Source organism: Triticum aestivum, chromosome 4D (genome assembly GCF_018294505.1).
Source record: "Triticum aestivum cultivar Chinese Spring chromosome 4D, IWGSC CS RefSeq v2.1, whole genome shotgun sequence".
Classification (NCBI taxonomy): domain Eukaryota; kingdom Viridiplantae; phylum Streptophyta; class Magnoliopsida; order Poales; family Poaceae; genus Triticum; species Triticum aestivum.
The window spans coordinates 109,287,220-109,307,699 of NC_057805.1; the positions used below are offsets into that span (position 1 = coordinate 109,287,220).

Below are 20,480 nucleotides of genomic sequence, written 5' to 3' on the forward strand. Positions count from 1 at the left end.
GGTTGGCTCGCGAGGAGCGGAGAGATCAAGGCAGGGCGAACCTCGTGAGGTTCCAACGACGCAAGCAATGATGACCGCAACCAGGCGGGCGCCATGCGGGCGCCCACGCGCGCAGTGTCCTTGTTCCCTCTTTGGTGCTAAAGGGTCAAGCACAGGCACGGAGTCCCGAGGCATCAGGCAAAGGTTTCCATATCGGTGCAACGAGACCAAGACCAGTAGGACAGTAGGATGGAGGTCACTCTGGAGCCCAAGACGGCGTCACCACCAGAGCCTTTGGTAGGCGAAGACCGCTTTTGTCAGGATAAGCTGTACTAGTTGTTCCCCTTCAAAATTGGCACTTGTGGGATCCCTTCCCGCTCAATATTTGGGAAGAGGACTCGGGCCCCTATAAATAGGACTAGCCACCACAGAAGAGGGGGAAGGGACCCTTCTCCAGCTCACCAGCACAAGAGCACCTCGCCTCAGGAGGCTGTTCTTCCCCTTGTATTGCTCATCCTCGGCCCAAGAGGCAATCCACCACACACACTGGAGTAGGGTATTACACCACATCGGTGGCCCGAACCAGTATAAATCTTGTGCCTCTGTGTTCTTTGGGTTCGGTGAGTTAGTCCGCTAGATCGTGGAGTGCGAGAGCTTGGGAGAGGAGAGATCTTCACGCGCACCCCAGTGTTCGAACATTGAGGGTTTTGCCGGAACCCGTGATCTGACATTTGGCGCGCCAGGTAGGGGTGCGCCGAAGCTTTCCTCTCGTCAATCCGTGTTTCGCCGCTCCACCACAACCATGTCGGACGCTCGTCGCGCCCGCGCTGAGCGTCGGGCCGCCCTTGCCACCTGCGTCGCTCAGACGGCTCCTGTCGGCGGGCCTCCCCGTCGTTCTCCGTCACCCGCCACTAATGCTGCCACCGGTCCGGCCGGAAACGAGCAGCAGGCGTCCTCGCTGCACCCCTCGGTGCGGCGGGACGGCCGCACCGCCACTCCGTCGCTGACTCCAGCTGGCTCGTCGTCTCATGCTCGTCGTGCTCCCACGGACGCGCATGCCGCGCTGCTCATGGCACGCGAGCTCCTGCGTTACCGCCCGGTCCACGACCTCTACGAGGACTGGCTCGAACGCATCGCCGAGCTCGTCAGCGCTGCAGGGGGCTCCCCAGTGCCGTCCCTCTCGCTGCCTCGTCCCCCGCCAGCTACGGGCGACGTAGCTCACAGAGCGCCTCCACCACCTCCGCACCAAGACGGCGTCCTGGCACCAAGACACGCGGCCCCGCGGCGCGACCCACCACGCCAGGTGCCCGCATGTGAAGAAAGAAGCTACCAAGAAGTTCCTCGACCGCAAGAGAACGCTCCACCACTCCCGGCACCGCCACGTCAGGATCGCTTGCCGCGGCAGGGCCATGCGCCACTTGCCGTGGCGACGCGAGGCCACCAAGATCTAGCTCCGCTCCCACAGTGGGCCCGGTGGCGACAGTAGGCTGCCGCGCCTTCACTCCGGAGCTGCGTAGTGTCGTCTGGCCGGGCAAGTTCAAGCCAGACCTGCCTCCTCGCTATGACGGCACCCCCGATCCTGCAGAGTTCTTGCAGCTCTACGAGCTGAGCATCGAGGCGGCTAACGGTGACGAAAAAGTCATGGCGAATTGGTTCCCCATGGCTCTCAAGGACGGCGCACGCTCTTGGCTCTTGAACCTGCCCGCGGGATCCATCTCCTCATGGGGTGAGATGCGTGACCGCTTCGTCGCCAACTTCCAGGGCACTCGCGACCGCCCGCCGGCCGTGGGCGACCTGCGCCGCATCAAGCAGCAGCCGGGAGAGACTCTGCAGAAGTACATTCAGCGCTTCAACTGTGCCCGCCTCAAGATCCCCGAGGTGACGGACGAGGCCATCATCTCTGCGTTTTCCGATGGCGTCCGCGACATCAAGATGAAGGAGGAGCTCGCTATCCATGAAGACCTGTGCACGGCTCTGGAGTTGTTCAACATGGCGACCAATTCCGCGAGAGCCGAGGAGGGGCGTCTCTCCCTCGTTGAGCTTCCGACGGCAGATCCAGAAGTAAAGAAAGCCAAGGCCAAGGTCGTGAAGCACAAGGGAGTAGCCGTACTCGCAGCAGAGCCGGATACGAAGCGCGACCGGGACCTTCCTGAATCGTCCAAGAGCAGCCGACCATTCTGCGCCTTCCACAACATGCACAACCACAACACAAATGATTGTCAAGAGCTCAGGGCCATTCGAGATGGACGCTTCGGTCGACGCCCCGAGCGCAACGACCGGGGCTACGGCCGAGGAGGAGGACGAGGCGGAGGACGCTGGGACGACCGCGGCGCTCGCCAGGAGTGGCGCGACCGACCTCATGAGGACCACTGGCTGGACCAACCTCGTAAGGGCCATAGGAGGGATCAGCCTCGTGAGAATCGCCCTCAGGGCAACGCTGGCCTTCCTCCGCTGCCACCACCACCAAGGAGGAACGACGACCACCATCAGGACGAGGGGGCTGGGGGCTTCCAGGAACCTCGCGCTATCGCCTGCATCTTGGGCGAAGCTCAAGCCCCAGCCTCACAGCGAATCTTCAAGTAGTTTGCTCGTGAGGTGAACGCGGCTCTTCCCAGGCTCGAGGCCACGCGCCCGCTCAGGTGGTCCAAGTGTGCCATCACCTTCAGCCCAGCTGACCAACTCAAGTGTGCCGCAACTATCGGCGCCCTCTTGATGCTCTGTTCGCCCGTCATCAACAACATTCAAGTCACCAAGACCCTTATCGACGGTGGAGCAGGACTCAATGTCCTGTCTGTCGAGACGTTCGACAGCCTCCAAGTGCCATATGAACAGTTGCAGCCTACCAAGCCCATCTCAGGGGTGACTGACAGCTCCACCACCCCGATAGGGCAGGTCCGCCTTCCTGTCACCTTTGGCAAACGCAAGAACTACCGCACCGAGCTCATCGACTTCGACGTCGCCCATATCCGCCTACCGTACAATGCCATCCTCAGGTACCCAGCACTGGCCAAGTTCATGGCGGTCACTCATCACGGCTACAACGTCCTCAAGATGCCTGGAAGCGGCGGGATCATCACGGTCCCCTGCGAAGAAAGAGATGCGGTGTGCTCCCTCGAGCGCGCCTTCCAAGCCGCAGCAATCGAAGACCCCGACAATGAAGGAATCCTGTACCCTCCTGAGGCCACCCCCAATAAGAAGAAGCAGCTGCTCCACGCAGGTCCTCAGGAGGGTGACATCACCAGCAGCACCACTTCAAGACCAGCGCCCTCAGGTGGGGCGCCTCCCTCCCGTGCATAGGAAAGCGCGCCCGGCGCCATCCTCGGGCAAGGCTCGGGGGCTCTCTTCTGGAGGGCCTCTGACCTTGCCAACGTCACGAGGGAGGCGCTTGGGCACCACGTGGAGGCGTCCGCAGCATGTTTCCCTTAGGAAGGCGCCGCGCAAGGAGTGCTCGGTGCTCAGGAGTTCATCGACAAGACCATTCAGGAGCTGGAAAATGCAAGGGCCATGCGCGGCGATGGCCGCCCACCTCGTGCGGCCCCCCATCCAGGCGAGGATGGTGGGCTGCGCGTCTGTGTTGACATCCCAGGGCTCAACCGGGCCGCATCTCAGGAGCGCTTCTGGCCTTCGCGCGTGGGACGCTGCGAGGGCCCACCTCACAGCTATGTTCGCATGCCTTTTGGCCTGCCGAGCGTAGCGTCCGCCTTCCAGCGCAACCTGCGGAGCATCCTGGCGGCTCAGGAGGCCAGGAATCACGCGGTACTGGCGGAGATGGACACGGTCCTCAAGGAACCGCCTGGGCCCCCAGAGCCTCCCGAGGCTCAGTGCCCGGGTGGCTCGTGAGGAACAGCCTCGTCACTGCGCACCTTCAGCTGCACCAACATCTCGTCAGCAACTAAACCAGGTGACATTTTCCAAGTTCATTTAGCTGGGAGCGCCCCTCGGGCTGCATCATTCCCAGGCTGCGTGGGTCCATCCCTGTGGCATGTATCCTTCTATGTCTTTAGCTCACTTTGCTGGGGGCGCCCCTCGGGCTGCATCATCCCCAAGCCACTCGGGTCCTACCCAGTGGCATGTGTCGCTTTTGCATTTACCCAAGATAGTATGCCTTCTCATGCATGGTTTATCTATGATTATCACCTGCTTGATTGTCACCCACCTCGGGAGCTGCTCATGCTAGCACGACGCTTGTGCTCGGGCCCGTCCATGCAACATCGACAAATCTGAGCGGTCGAGCTCTGACTCGGGGCACGCCTCGCGCACGTCACCTCACCAGGCCCTCAGTGCCTTCACCTTCTTGCGAAGCGACCGGCGGCGGACCAGCAATCACAAGAGCAACTTGTGCCCGTCTTTGCGTTAACCTGCAGGAGCCTCCGGAGGATGACAGCAGGCGGTACCACGGGCTCCCTCTTCTCCCATGCAATTCGCTCGCGCGTTAAAAGGGGGGCTCCTGAGCATCGCGACTCAGGAGCTCTTACTGGCTCTCCAGCCCTCACCCCCTGGCCTTGACCACGGCATCACGACCTGGCATACCAGCGGCGGCTGAGCTCGCTCGAGGGCCGGGACCTGAGGACGTAGAGCACTTAGAAGAGCGTGGAGAAGAGGGGGAGGCTAGCACGGGCCTAACCTAGCTGCACAATGGCCAGCGGCTCGCGAGTCTGGCACACCACAAGGGATCGTCTCTCGACTACCAAGATAAGTTTCACGCTGGCGTTGATCAAGCACCTCATTATAGAATCCCCACCTGTCGCAACCCCGTTGCGGCAACGCCGCCTCCCTTTCCTACCTTTCGGTAGCTGATTGGGTGCTAAAGGGGACCTCTTGAGTATCGCGCCTCAGGAGCTCTTACTGGACCTCGGGCCGCTCACCTCCTGGCCTTGACCACGGCATCGCGACCTGGCATACTAGTGACTGCTGCAGCCTACCTGGGGACCGGGACCTGTCGGCGTAGAGCACCAAGATGTCACGAGATGGAAAGGGGAGACCGAGCCGGGACGGGACACGCGCTCGCACAATTTCACAATAAGGATAATATCAACAAAAGCGTTATAGGCCCTTTACACGCCCCAGCGGGGTTCATCTCGATTCGTCGCAGGGAACAAAAGAAAGGAGTTTCTAGGAGCCCTATCTACGCGCGCTAGCACCGCCGACGCCATCATCAACAGTGGGCCCTGTGAGGCCGGTGCCAACCCCATCCATATCAGCGACGGCGACGGCCGGGCGCTGCAGCCTTGCTCCGGGCGCGGCGAGAGCTCGGGGGCACGTAGCTGTCGTTGCTCGTCTCTGGAGTCTCGTAGGGCTCGGGAGAATCGTTGGACTCCCAAGTGTCGCCGCTGCCGCCAGAGGGACTACTGGCGGGGCAGCCCTGGTGGCCCTGTCCGGGGCAGCACTCCAAGCGGCGGCCTTCCGCGTCGAAGACCTTGAAGAACATCGTGGAGGCGCCGTCGTACATGAAGTGGATGGCGAGTGCACCTTCTGTGCGGCAAACCCTGGCAACCTCGCCCCAGCCGCGGGTCATGAAGATCTTGCCTGGGGAGACAGCTTCCACCTCCGCTCCGGTCGCCGGCGCATCGCAGTCAGTGTGCTGCAGCCATAGTTCAAGGGGCCACCTCGGCGGCATCTCGGCGGAGAAGAACTAGGGAGGCGGATCCAAGTGCGCGAAGGCATCGCCGCCCACAGCACGAGCTCGCGCGAGGAGTCCATGGCATGGACCCATGGGGCGACGGAGCGCCACTGCGGCGCAGCAACCACGGCCGTGGGGTGGGCGGCGCCGACCGCCGCCTCTTCCTCCTGAGCCCTCAGCCTGGGCGTATAAAGGCAACGGATACCCAGGAGGTGGCCGCTCGTACCAAGGCCTTGTCACCTCCTGCCTTGCGACTACATCACGGCGATGGACCGGCCTCTTCTTCGACAGAAGCGGCCCGGGCTCGTCGCGGGGAGTTTTCCCCTTCTCTGCGGCCGAGAATCTTCGGATTGGCGCCATGGATGTCGCTGATGGCGATGGGGCGAGGAAGAAAAAGCGAGAGGAGCAGGAAGGGATGAGCGACGTGGGCTCTGCCCCCCTCCTCATTTATAGCGAGGGAAGGCCAACCGGCGACCCCCACGATCACAGGTAATGATGATATTTCTTCGCATGCAGCAGGTGTTGGAACACGCAGTATGCTACGCTAGCGCCAAATAAATTTTTTTCTACCGCGCACCCAAGATCATGCTGCTGGAAATAGATCACGGGATCGGGTTTACCACTAGACGCGCAGTCACCACAGGGGAAGTAGAGTTGGTGATGCGTGTAGCCGATCTCCCGGGCCGTCTCCTCCTCGCGTTGCCGATCTCCCGCAAACAGCGAAGACCCGTGAATGATGATCTCTCGTGAACGGCACCTCGCGGTTCCCTCGAACGGTTCGTCCAAGCACCGCAGATGCGATGCCTCCAAGGTATCCACACGTACGGGGAGCAGCGTCGAGCGGCGGACTGCTAGGTCTGGTCGCGCGGCATGGGCATGGGGAGTGGCGGTGGCTAACCAGGGTTCAATCCGATCAACCCTAAGTGGTGTGCCCACTCCCCTTTATATAGACCTTCGAGGTGGGCTCAACACTTGAGCCCACTAGGAGTCCACATCCATTTTCCACTCAGATCCAATCCGAATGGGCTGCAGCCCCTTAAGTGTGCGACCTATAGGTTCACGTACACATGGACACGACCAGAGTCGATAGTTGGTAGTGGCTCCTAGCAGAACGTGCCAACTCCCATGTGGGCGTAAAGTCGTTTGACGAACCTCAACAATGTGGCATATGCAACATTCCTTTTGCCTCACGATATTTGTTGTCGAGCTCAAGGCGAGTACTTGTCACCCTTATGTTAGCTCGACCTCTCTTCTCGAAACCATGATACAGATTCCCGAACTGGGTCAACACTTAACCCAAGTCGCATGGCCATGCTTTCCGAATCTGATCACTCGAGAGGGCCCAGAGAATATCTCTCCAAATAGGAGGGGCAAATTCCATCTTGGTCAACCATGTCTCGCGGCATGTCTCACGACTCACCTAAAAGCTACCTTTATAACTACCCAGTTACGGAGTAGCGTTTGATAGACCCTAAGTAAGTCGATCCTCATCCCGAGAACATGCGAGGACCTCAGGTCTAGCATATGGCATAGACATTACACTTTAGACTAACAGATGACTATATCTCGTTGCGTCTCAAAGTGGGTCTGTCCGGCTCGGTGATCTCCATCCCCGAGCCCATACTATCGGTTTAGCATCTCCATGGACATGACTTGTGAAACATAGTCATCAACCGAGTCGTATACTAGTCAAGGATATGTGTCCGCATAACCTTATCAACTAGGGACCATTAAAACAATCATCATACAATACATAGTTCCACAAACAAGTCACATACTTATTGATACATATCATTGATGATGTTCAAGGACAATACAAAGGACTCATGAATACATATGGAAATATCATCATCACATGATTGACTCTAGGGCATATCTCCAACAGCAGGGACTTGTCAAGTCGGGCAGTTGCCGAGGTAGCGTGGGGAAGCGGAGACGCCGACGTCCAATCAATTGACACGCGTCAACCAAGGCCGCAAGCTGTTGGGGCCCGTGGCGCTCCGCACTTGCCCTTTGGCTTCGCCTCGAAGCCAAGCCCGAGCGCGCCTTGGGCCCGGGGGCTACTGTCGGCGTTCTGGGAACGGGGGTCCCCAGACTTGCCTGCCTGCGGCCCATGGCGTGGCTCCACCAGCGGGCCCGTACGGCCCATGTTCACCAGCAAGCACTCAAGACCCTCGCGAGGGGCCAAGCCTCGCGATGCGGACGACACAAGACCTCCTAAGGAGCGGCCTCACCAGGCTGGCTCGCGAGGAGCGGAGAGATCAAGGCAGGGCAAACCTCACGAGGTTCCAACGACGCAAGCAATGACGACCGCAACTAGGCGGGCGCCGGTGCGCAGTGTCCTTGTTCCCTCTTTGGTGCTAAAGGGGCAAGCACAGGTGCGGAGTCCCGAGGCATCAAGCAAAGGTTTCCATATCGGTGCAATGAGACCAAGACCAGCAGGACGGAGGTCACTGTGGAGCCCAAGACGGCATCACCACCAGAGCCTTTGGCAGGCAAAGACCGCTTTTGTCAGGATAAGCTGTACTAGTTGTTCCCCTTCAAAATTGGCCGTTGTGGGATCCCTTCCCGCTCAATATTTGGGAAGAGGACCCGGGACCCCATAAATAAGACTAGCCACCACAGAAGAGGGGTACGGGACCCTTCTCCAGCTCACCAGCACAAGAGCACCTCGCCTCAGGAGGCTGTTCTTCCCCTTGTATTGCTCATCCTTAGCCCAAGAGGCAATCCACCACACACACTGGAGTAGGGTATTACACCACATCGGTGGCCCGAACCAGTATAAATCTTGTGTCTCTGTGTGCTTTGGGTTCGGCGAGTTAGTCCGCTAGATCGTGGAGTGCGAGAGCTTGGGAGAGGAGAGATCTTCGCGTGCACCCTTGTCGGCGTTCTGGGAACGCGAGTCCCCATACTTGCCTGTCTGCGGCCCACGGCGTGGCTATGCTGCAGGCCTGTACGACCCATCTTCATCAGCGAGACATTCAAGACCCTCGCGAGGGGCCAAGCCTCGCGAGGCGGACGACGCAAGACCTCCTCAGGGGCGGCCTCACCGGGCTGCCTCGCGAGGAGCGGAGAAATCAAGGGAGGGCAAACCTCGCGAGGCTCTCGTGGCGTGAGCCATGACGATCAAGATCAGGCGAGCTCCAGGCGGGCGCCAGCGCGCGCAGCGTCCTTGTTTCCTCTTTGGTGCTAAGGAGGCAAGCGCAGGCGCGGAGTACCGAGGCATCAAGCAAAGGTTTCCATATCAGTGTAACGAGACCAAGACTAGTAGGACGGCAGGACGGAGGTCACAATGGAGCCCAAGACGGCGTCACCACCAGCGCCTTTTGCAGGAGAAGACCACTTTTGTCAGGATAAGCTGTACTAGCTGTCCCCTTTCAAATTGGCTGTTGTTGGCTCCCTTCCCGCTCATTATTTGGGGAGAGGACCAGGGCCTATATAAGTAGAGCTAGCCACCACCGTAGAAAACAACTCATTGAGAGGCATCTCACCCACACAAGCTCGCCAAGCACAAGAACACCTCAACCTCAGGAGGCTGTTCTTCCCCTTGTACTATTCACCATCAGCCCAAGAGGCAATCCACCACCACCACCACACTGGAGTAGGGTATTACACCACAACGGTGGCCCGAACCAGTATAAATCTCGTGTCCTTTGTGCTGTGAGTTCGTCGAGTTCGTCCGCGAGATCTTAGCGAGCTAGGGCGTGGATCGGTAGGGAGGAAATCTTTGCGCGCACCCCAGTGTTCGAACCTTGAGGGTTTTGCCGGAACCCGTGATCCGACATTTGGCGCACCGGGTAGGGGTGCGCCGGAGCTTCCTTTCCGTCGTTTCGCGTCCAGTTCTCCGTCGTCTCCATGGCGGACACTCGCCGTGGTCGTGCTGAGCGCCGGGCTGCCCTAGCCACCCGCGTCGCTCAGACGGCTCCCGTCGGTGGGCCACCTCGCCATTCTCCGTCTCCTGCTGACAACGCCGCCACCGGCCAGGCAGGGAACAAGCAGCAAGCGTCTTCGCTGCACCCTTCGGTGCGGCGGGACGGCCGCACCGCCACTCCATCGCTGACCCCGGCCGGTTCCTCGTCCCACGCTCGTCGTGCTCCCATGGACGCATGGGCCGCGCTCCTCATGGCGCACGAGCTCCTGCGCTACCGCCCGGTCGACGACCTCTACGAGGACTTGCTCGACCGCATCGCCGAGCTCGTCCGCACCGCAGGGGGCTCCCCTGCGCCGTCCCTCTCTCCGCCTCACCCTCTGGCAGCTACAGGCGACGTAGCTCACGGAGCACCTCCACCACCTCTGCCCCAAGACGGCGCCCTGGCGCCAAGGCGCGTGGCTCCACGACGCGATCCGCCGCGTTCGGCGCCCGCGCGTGAAGAAAGAAGCTGCCAAGAAGTCCCTCGACCGCAAGAGAACGCTCCGCCACTCCTCGCACCGCTGCGCCAGGATCGTCTGTCGCGGCAGGGCCCCGCGCCGCTTGCTGTGGCGACACGTGGGCGTCGAGATCAAGCTCCACCTCCAAGACGGGCCTCGGCAACCACAGCTGTCTGCCGCGCCTTCACCCCCGAGCTGCGTAGCGTCGCCTGACCGGGCAAGTTCAAGCCAGATCTGCCTCCTCGCTACGATGGCACCCCCGACCCCGCGGAGTTCTTGCAGCTCTACGAGCTGAGCATCAAGGCGGCCAACGGCGACGAGAATGTCATGGCGAACTGGTTCCCTATGGCACTCAAAGACGGCGCCCGTTCGTGGCTCCTGAACCTGCCTCCAGGCTCAATCTCCTCCTGTGATGAGATGCGCGACCACTTTGTCGCCAACTTCCAGGGCACTCGCGACCGCCCACCGGCCGCAGGCGACCTGCGCCACATCAAGCAACAACCATGAGAGACCCTCCATAAGTACATCCAGCACTTCAACAACATTCGTCTCAAGATCCCCAAGGTGATGGACGAGGCCATCATCTTCGCGTTCTCTGATGGCGTCCGCGACGTCAAGATGAAGGAAGAACTCGCTATCCACGAGGAGCTGTGCACGTCTCAGGAGTTGTTCAACCTGGCAACCAAGTGCGCAAGAGCTGAGGAAGGGCGCCTCTCCCTCCTCGAGGTACCGGCTGCGGACCCGGAGGAGAAGAAAGCCAAGGCCAAGGACGTGAAGCGCAAGGGAGCAGCCGTGCTCGCAGCGGAGCCGGACACCAAGAGAGGCAGAGACCAGCCTGAGTCGTCCAAGAGCAGCCGACCGTTCTGCGCCTTCCACAACCTGAATACCCACAACACCAGTGACTGTCAAGAGCTCAGAGCCATTCGCGAAGGACGCTTCGGTCGACGCCCCGAGCACGGCGACCGGGGCTACGGCCGAGCAGGAGGACATGGAGGCGGGCGCTGGGACGACCGTGGCCCGCGCCAGGAGTGGCGCGACCGGCCTCGTGAGGACCGCTGGCAGGATCATCCTCGCGAGGGCGCCTGGAGGGACCAGCCTCGTGAGGATCGTCCTTAGGGCAACGCCGGTCTTCCCTGCTGCCGCCACCGCCAAGAAGGAATGACGACCACCATCAGGACGAGGGGGCTCGGGGCTACCAGGAGCCGCGCGCTATCGCCTGCATCTTGGGCAGAGCCCAGGCCCCAGCCTCGCAGCGTATCTTCAAACAGTTTGCTCGTGAAGTGAATGCAGTCCTCCCCAAGCTTGAGGCCAGGCGCCCGTTCAGGTGGTCCCAATGCGCCATCACCTTCAACTCGACAGATCAGCTCAAGTGCGCAGCCACCGCTGGCGCCCTCCCGATGCTTTGTTCACCAGTTATCAGCAACGTGCAAGTCACCAAGATCCTCATCGACGGCGACGCCGGTCTCAACGTCCTGTCCATCGACACGTTCGACAACTTCCAAGTGCCGTATGATCAGCTCCAGCCTACCAAGCCTTTCTCAGGAGTGACCGACGGTTCCACCACACCGATAGGGCAGGTCTGCCTCCCTGTCACCTTCGGAGAACGCAAGAACTACCGAACCGAGCTCATCGACTTCGACGTCGCACACATCCGTCTGCCATACAACGCCATCCTTGGGTATCCAGCCCTGGCCAAGTTCATGGCGGTGACCCACCACGGCTACAATGTCCTCAAGATGACGGGAAGCGGCGGAATCATCACGGTCCCGCCCGAAGAAAGAGATGCGGTGTGCTCCCTCGAGCGTGCCTTTCAAGTTGCAGCAATCGACGACCCCGACAGCAAGGGCGAGGGCCCTCCACAGGCCATCTCCAAGAAGAAGAAGCAGATGTGCCGTGCCGGACCTCAGGAGGGTGGCGTCGCGGCTGGAACCTCGTCAGGATCAGCGCCCGCTCTAGGGCAGGGCTCGGGGGCTCTCTTCTGGAGGCGCGCCCAGCGCCCTCCTCGGGCAGGGCTCGGGGGCTCTCTTCTGGAGGGCCTCAAACCTTGCCAGCATCACGAGGGAGGCGCTCGGGCACCACTTGGAGGCGTGCTTCACGGCACGTTTCTCTCAGGAGGACATAGGGAGAGGAGCGCCCACCGCTCAGGAGTTCATCACCAAGACCGCTCAGGAACTGCAAGACGCAAGGGCCAAGCGCGGCGACCGCCGCTCACGAGGCGCAGCTCCCCATCCAGGCGAGGATGCCGGGCTGCGCGTCTGCATCGACGTCCCAGGGCTCAACAGGGCCGCTTCTCAGGAGCTTTTCTGGCCTTCGCGCGTGGGCCGTTGCGAGGGTCCACCACACAGCTACGTTCGCATGCCTTTCGGCCTGCCGAGCGTGTCGTCAGCCTATCAGCGCAACTTGTGGCATATCCTGGCGGCTCAGGAGGCCATGCACCACGCAGTGCTGACGGAGATGGAGACGGTCCTCAAGGAACCGCCTGGACCCCTAGAGCCTCCCGAGGTTCAGAGCCCCGGTGGCTCATGAGGGGCAGCTCCTTCGCCGCGTACCTTCAGCTGCCTCGACATCTCTTCATCAACAGAACCAGGTGACATTTTCCAAGTTCATTCAGCTGGGAGCGCCCCTCGGGCTGCATCATTCCCAGGCCGCGTGGGTCTGTCCCTGTGGCATGTATCCCTTTTTCTTCATGTCTTTAGCTTACCTTGTTGGGGGCGCCCCTCGGGCTGCATCATCCCCAAGCCGCTCGGGCCTGACCCAGTGGCGTGTATCTTCCCTGCATTTACCTAAGCTAGTTCGCTCTCCATGCTTAATCTACCTATGATTATCACCTGCTCAATCGCCACCCATCATGGGGACCGCGTGCCGGCCGTCTTTCTTCAGGACCCTCCGCGTGAGTAAGTTGAGCACGGCGTCTGTGCTCGGGCCCGTCCCTGCAGCGTCGATAAATCCAACGGCTGAGCTCTGTCAGGCGGGCCGGCCCCATTTACGTCACCTCCTGGGGCCGTTGGTGCTTGGCTTTCTCACGCGATAACCTCAAGAGATTCGTTCGGTGCAGGTTGTCTGACCACCTCGCAGGACCAACACAGCGAACAAGAACCAAGACCAGGCGCAACCCGCCTTGAGGTTAGGGCCTCATGAGTCCCGCGCTGGCTCACGAGTGCCCAGATACACCTCGTCTAGCCCTGCCGTGCAAGCCACGTGTCAGGGCGGGGCTATACACGCCCCGGGGGCTCTCCGCAGAGGGAGCCCCCCTCCCACGCACAAGTGGAAGCACCATGCTCCGCGCTGGCCGTCGACACTGCCGAGGAGCGGCTATGCCCGTGCACAAGTGGAAGCATTATGCTCCGCGCTGGTGATAAACAACTGAGGGCGGCTTCACGGTCGTACCAACCTCAGGGAGCCCAAGAGCTCAGCGTCCGGCCTCACCGCAACGCCTCCCCTCGAGAGAGCCGCGCGAGGGGGCTGGGCACGGGGGCTGTGCTCGGGTCACGCCCAAGCGTACGCCACCCAACCAGGTCGACCTGGGGGCTGTGCTCGGGTCACGCCCAAGCGCACGCCACCCAACCAGGTCTCCCGGACCTGGTCGTCGCTCGCCCCTCCCGAGCCGAGCCTCGGCGAGGGCAAAGGTATGGAGATTGTTTGCACGTCAAGGGGGACTCCTAAGCATCGCGACTGAGGAGCCTAACTGGTCACGTATCCCCTCACTCCTTGGTCCGTCCTGGTCTCCGGTCGGCCCAACGGTGGTTGAGGTATGCGCGGGGCCGGGCTCTGCCGACGTAGAACATTAACCTATCCTCGCGTACTCTCCCTATAAGCTGTTTGCGCGTCAAGGCGGACTCCTGAGCATCACGACTCAGGAGCCTAACTGGTCACGTAGCCCCTCACTCCTTGGTCCGTCCTGGTCTCCGGTCGGCCCAACGGCGGTGGAGGTATGCACGGGGCCGGGCTCTGCCGACTCAGAACACAAAGCAGATAGGAAGAAAATCGCAAAATCTCGAAGCAAATATTACAAGACATATTGTTCTGACAATATCAAGCGAAAGTTAACGCCTCCACGAGGCTTGATGCATGTTGCAGGAACGAAACAGGAAGGCAGCCGCAGGTCATTCTTGCACACCACCATCGCTCGCAGAAGGTGCTCCTCCCTTGGTAGCATCGCCTTCACCTGCACCACCATCCGGTGGCATCGCCGGTCGAGGGCGCGAGGACGAAGCCCCTGAACTTCTTCAGCAGGGCCTCCACCTGACCTTTCACGGCTGCGGCGGCAGCCGCGCAGTGCTCATCAGCTACAGGCTCCAGCAGCTCGTCGAGACGAGCATTGGGGTCGCGAAGGTACAGATGACTGAAGACGCGCGTCAGCGCAGCTAAAGAAAGGACATGAGCCTCTACCTCAGCCATGGGACCGATGCCCTCCACGACCTCCTCAAGCGCCTTCACCAAGTGGGGAAGCAGATGAGCAGGGTCATCCTCGTTGGTGGTCAGCGGCTTTTCCAAGCCCTTCTCGTACAACGACTTCAGTGCCACGCTGGACCTCTTCTCAAGAAGCGAGAAGGCCACGCAGTCTTCGGCCAGGACATTCACCTTGGCGTCGAGATCGGCCTCCCTCGCCTTCGCCTTCTGCTCCAGCGCCCCAGCCGGCTGCGCTCCGCGGCCTGCGCCTTCGCCAGCTCCACCAGCTCGGCATCGCGGCTCCTGATGGCGTCCTCCCGAGCCTTCATCTCCTCCTCCTTCGCCTGGCGGCCACGGGTTTCTTCGGCGTGCTGGTCACGCAGACTCTTCAACTCGTCCTCCAGCACCCGGCAGCGGTCGCGAGTGGCCTTGGCGTCCTTCAGTGCCGCCTCACGATCAGCCACAGATTTTGTGGTGGCCCGCTTCTCCTGCTCGGAGGCCGTCGCGGCCTGGTTCAGTGTCGCTTGGACCGCCGCATCAGAGTGAAGCCAGCCGAAGGCCAGCTCCAGGCGCCCGGCCACCAGGCGCGGATCCGCGCTCAGGAGATCTTCCCGTAGCTGGGCCATCTCCGAAAGGGCGCGCTCCAAGACGATAGAGGAAGCGGAAGAACCTAGGGCCAGGAGCGCGGTAGGAGGAGGGGGCGACGTCGTTACTTGGGCCTGGGAGATCAAGGGCTCCAGAGCCTTTGGAACCTCATCAGCCGAGCCAGGTGCCGGCACTTCTGGAGCCAGCGGGGCCACGGGGGCTGACTCCTCCCGATGATGTCTCTCTTGGCCTCGCGAGGGCCACCGGGCTGGGAAGGTGCGAGTGCTGCCACCTCCTTTCTCCGCATAGGGGGGCGCGGCCGCTGTGTCCTTCTTCCGTTTCTTCGCCGAAGGCACCGGCCTGATCAACCAAGGGTGAGCGTCAGAAAATAGCAAGTATAAGCAGAAGCAAGACGAAGCTCGAAGCACTTATTGATCCACCATGACATAGTCCACCTTCCGCTTGGGGAGCCTGAAACCTGAAAGCGTCGGAGCCTGAGGAGTAGGCGCACGGGCTCCGAGAGTAGAAGACGGCGCAGCAGAAGGGCTGGAGGCGGCTCCAGGTGGTGTCAAGGCGGAGGCAGCATCTCGGGAGACCAGTGACGATCTACCCTGTGTCGGGATGAGAGGAAGCTCCCCCTCCCCCTGGAGGGCGTCGATCTCGGCGTCGTCTGGCAGGGCGTGGAGGATGTCGGCCTTGCTCAAGGGAGTGGTCTCCCCCATTTCCTCGGGGGTCGCCTCCGAGTCCACCTCCTCTTCCTTCCTCCTGCGAGACTCGTCAGAAGACATCTCCACCGGCTTCGGCGTGGCAGAAGCCCCGGTGAGCGCCGGCGGCACTAGCCCGCGCGCATCAAAGGTTGGCCTGGAGGCCACGATTGGCTCCGAGTCCTTGCGGAGGAACAAAGGAACGAAGGTGCTCGGCGGGTACTCTTGGTTGTCCCCAACCAGGAGGCGCAGGGCAGAAGTCAGCTCATCGTCAGGCAGGGCCCCCGGCCTCAGGCGAATCTTGTCTTCTTCATCTCCAACCCTCCACAAAGGGCGCGCGCGCACCTGAAGTGGAGCAACGCGCAGCATCAAGAATTCCCTCAGAAGCATAGCCCCGATTACTTTGGCCGCCTTCGCGTTGCCCGGCTTCAAGTCGGTCGTCATCTGCTCCAACACCGACGACGCCCGCTCGTCAGTGAGCTCCGCGCAAGGCCACCCCTTGTCAGACTGAGGCACCTCCGTCGGCAATGCCAAGCGCGGGTGGACGCACTTGGCGTCCATCATGACCCATTTGGCCCGTACGTTGTCGGCTCTCTTCCCGGTGTTCGAGATCGAGTTGGCCTTGCCGGATGCGATGAAATTGGCGCACTCGGAGATGTGTCCCTCGCTGATGCGAAGAAAGAAGAAGTGGCGCAGAAGAGCCACGGACGGCATCATGCCCAGATACGCCTCACAATAGTAGGCGAAGATGGACAGGAGGAGGATAGAGTTGGGATGGAGATGCAACGCCTACAGCCCGTAGTGGTCGAGGACCTCATAAAAGAAATCAGAGAAGGGAGGAACCAACCCGGCGGTGATGCTGCTCGTGAAGAAGGGGAAGAAGGTGCTTCCCTCAGGCTCCGACACGTCGGAGGCAAGCCGGAGCTCCGTCTTCCCCCATTCATTAATCTCCCCCGCCGCCAGCAAGCACGTGGAGGCGAGGCTCTTCTCCGAGATGTTGGGCGCATCGAGAGCAGGCGCGTACCAAGTCGGCGCCGAGGAGGACTTGACCTTGCGCGGCGCCATTGGTCGCAGATGCGGAGCACGATTGGAGCAGATCTGGAGGCTTCGGCAGTGAGGAGCAAGAAAGGGGATCTGAGGCAAGGCGAAAGGGAACAGTGAAGGCAAGCGTTGTCCGCGCCAGCCTTTTGTCAAGTCGGGCAGTTGCCGAGGCAGCGTGGGGAAGCGGAGACGCCCACGTCCAATCAACCGCCACGCGTCGACCAAGGCCGCAGGCTTTTGGGGCCCATGGTGCTCCGCGCTTGACCTTTGGCTTCGCCTCGAAGCCAAGCCCGAGCACGCCTTGGGCCCGGCGGCTACTGTCGGCGTTCTAGGAACGGGGGTCCCCATACTTGCCTGCCTGCGGCCCACGGCGTGGCTATGCTGCAGGCCTGTACGGCCCATCTTCATCAGCGAGACATTCAAGACCCTCGCGAGGGGAAGCCTCGCGAGGCGGACTACGCAAGACCTCCTCAGGGGCGGCCTCACCGGGCTGCCTCATGAGGAGCGGAGAAATCAAGGCAGGGCAAACCTCGCGAGGCTCTCGTGACGTGAGCCATGACGATCAAGATCAGGCGGGCGCCAGCGCGCACAGCGTCCTTGTTTTCTCTTTGGTGCTAAGGAGGCAAGCGCGGGCGCGGAGTACCGACGCATCAAGCAAAGGTTTCCATATCAGTGCAACGAGACCAAGACCAGCAGGACGGCAGGACGGAGGTCACCATGGAGCCCAAGACGGCGTCACCACCAGAGCCTTTTGCAGGCGAAGACCACTTTTGTCAGGATAAGTTGTACTAGTTTTCCCCTTTCAAATTGGCCGTTGTTGGATCCCTTCCCGCTCAATATTTGGGGAGAGGACAAGGGCCTATATAAGTAGAGCTAGCCACCACCGTAGAAAACAACTCATCGAGAGGCATGTCACCCACACAAGTTCGCCAAGCACAAGAACACCTCAACCTTAGGAGGCTGTTCTTCCCCTTGTACTGTTCACCATCAGCCCAAGAGGCAATCCACCACCACCACACTGGAGTAGGGTATTACACCACAACGGTGGCCCGAACCAGTATAAATCTCGTGTCCTTTGTGCTGTGAGTTTGTCGAGTTCGTCCGCGAGATCTTAGCGAGCTAGGGCGTGGATCGGTAGGGAGGAAATCTTCGCGCGCACCCCAGTGTTCGAACCTTGAGGGTTTTGCCGGAACCCGTGATCCGACAACCCCAGTGTTCGAACCTCGAGGGTTTTGCTGGAACCTGTGATCCAACAACGTCCGTCTTCCTCTTGAAGATCCATTTATTCTCAATGGCTTGCCGATCATCGGGCAAGTCCACCAAAGTCCACACTTTGTTCTCATACATGGATCCTATCTTAGATTTCATGGCCTCAAGCCATTTATTAGAATCTGGGCTCATCATAGCTTCTTCATAGTCCGTAGGTTCGCCATGGTCTAGTAACATGACTTCCAGAATAGGATGATCGTACCACTCTTGGTGCGGAACGTGCTCTGTTCGACCTACGAGGTCTAGTAGTAACCTGATATGAAGTTTCATGATCATCATCATTAGCTTCCTCTCTAGTTGGTGTAGGCATCACGGGAACAGATTTCTCTGATGTGCTACTTTCGAAATTGAGAGAAGGTACAACTACCTCATCAAGTTCTACTTTCCTCCCACTCACTTCTTTTGAGAGAAACTCCTTCTCTAGAAAGGTTCCATTCTTGGCAACAAAGATCTTGCCTTCGGATATGTGGCAGAAGGTGTACCCAATTGTTTCCTTAGGGTATCCTATGAAGACGCACTTCTCCGATTTGGGTTCGATCTTATCCTTTTGACATACGCGTCGCTTCCCCAAACTTTTAAGAAATGACAGCTTAGGTTTCTTGCCAAACTACAGTTCATACGGTGTCATCTCAACGGATTTAGACGGTGCCCTATTTAACGTGAATGCAGCTGTCTCTAATGCATAACCCCAAAACGATAGTGGTAAATCGGTAAGAGACATCATAGATCACACCATATCTAATAAAGTACAGTTACGACATTCGGACACACCATTACGATGTGGTGTTCCAGGTGGCGTGAGTTGTGAAACTATTCCACATTGTTTTAAATGAAGGCCAAACTCGTAACTCAAAAATTCGCCTCCACGATCAGATCGTAGAAACTTTATTTTTCTTATTACAATGATTATCCACTTCACTCTGAAATTCTTTGAACTTTTTAAATGTTTCATACTTGTGTTTCATTAAGTAGATATGCCAATATCTGTCCAAATCATCTGTGAAGGACAGAAAATAACGATACCCGCCGTGTGCCTGAACACTCATCGGACCGCATACATTGTTAAGTATTATTTACAATAAGTCATTGGCTCGCTCCATTGTTCCGGAGAACGGAGTTTTAGTCGTCTTGCCCATGAGGCATGGTTCACAAGCATCAAATGATTCATAATCAAGTGATTCCAAAATCCCATCTGCATGGAGTTTCTTCATGCGCTTTACACCAATATGACCTAAACGGCAGTGCCACATGTATGTTGCACTATCATTATCAACTTTGCATCTGTTGGCATCAATATTATGAATATGTGTATCACTACGATCGAGATTTAATAAACCATTTATATTGAGTGTATGACCATAGAAGGTTTTATTCATGTAAACAGAACAACAACTATTCTTTGACTTAAATGAATAACCATACTACAATAAACATGATCCAATCATATTCATGCTCAACGCAAACACCAAATAACATTTATTTTAGGTTCAACACTAATCCCGAAGGTAAAGGGAGTGTGCGATGGTGATCTTATCAACCTTGGAATCATTTCCAATACATATCGTCACCTCGCCCTTAAATAGTATCTGTTCATTTTGCAACTCCTGTTTCGAGTTACAAATCTTAACAAGTGAACCGGTATCAAATATACAGGGCTACTATGAACACTAGTAAAGTACACATCAATAACATGTATATCAAATATACCTTTGTTCACTTTTCCATCCTTCTTATCCGCCAAGTTTTTGGGGCAGTTCCCCTTCCAGTGACCATTTCCTTTGGAGTAGAAGCACTCAGTTTCCGGTTTGGGTCTAGTTTTGGGCTTCTTCACAGGAGTGGCAACTTGCTTGCCATTCTTCTTGAAGTCCCCTCTCTTTCGCTTGCCCTTTTTCTTGAAACTAGTGGTCTTGTTAACCATCAACACTTGATGCTCTTTCTTGATTTCTACCATCGCCAATTTCAGCATCGCGAAGAGCTCGGGAATCATTTTCTTCATCCCTTGCATATTATAGTTCATCACGAAGTTCTAGTAGCTTGGTGATAGTGACTAGAGAACATTGTCAATCACTATATTATTTGGAAGATTAACTCCCACTTGATTCAAGCAATTGTAGTACCCAGACATTCTGAGCACATACTCACTAGTTGAGCTATTCTCGTCCATCTTGTAGGCAAAGTACTTGTCAGAGATCTCATACCTCTTAACACAGGCATGAGTCTGAAATATCATTTTTAGCTCTTGGAACATCTCATATGTTCCATGGCGTTCAAAACATCTTTGAAGCCCCGATTCTAATCCGTAAAGCATGACGCACTAAACTATCAAGTAGTCATCATATTGAGCTTGTCAAACGTTCATAACGTCTGCATATGCTCCTGCAATAGGTTTGTCACCTAGCGGTGCATTAAGGACATAATTCTTCTGTGCAGCAATGAGGATAATCCTCATATCACAGACCCAGTCCGCATCATTGCTACTATCATCTTTCAACTTAGTTTTTCTCTAGGAACATATCAAAAAATAA

General features: G+C 58.4%; 1 pseudogene; it reads right to left on the minus strand.

The window, feature by feature from the left end:
- Positions 1-20,119, minus strand: part of LOC123096544 (uncharacterized) — a 120,843-nt pseudogene extending 100,724 nt beyond the window's left edge.
- Between the last annotated feature and the right edge of the window lie 361 nt (positions 20,120-20,480).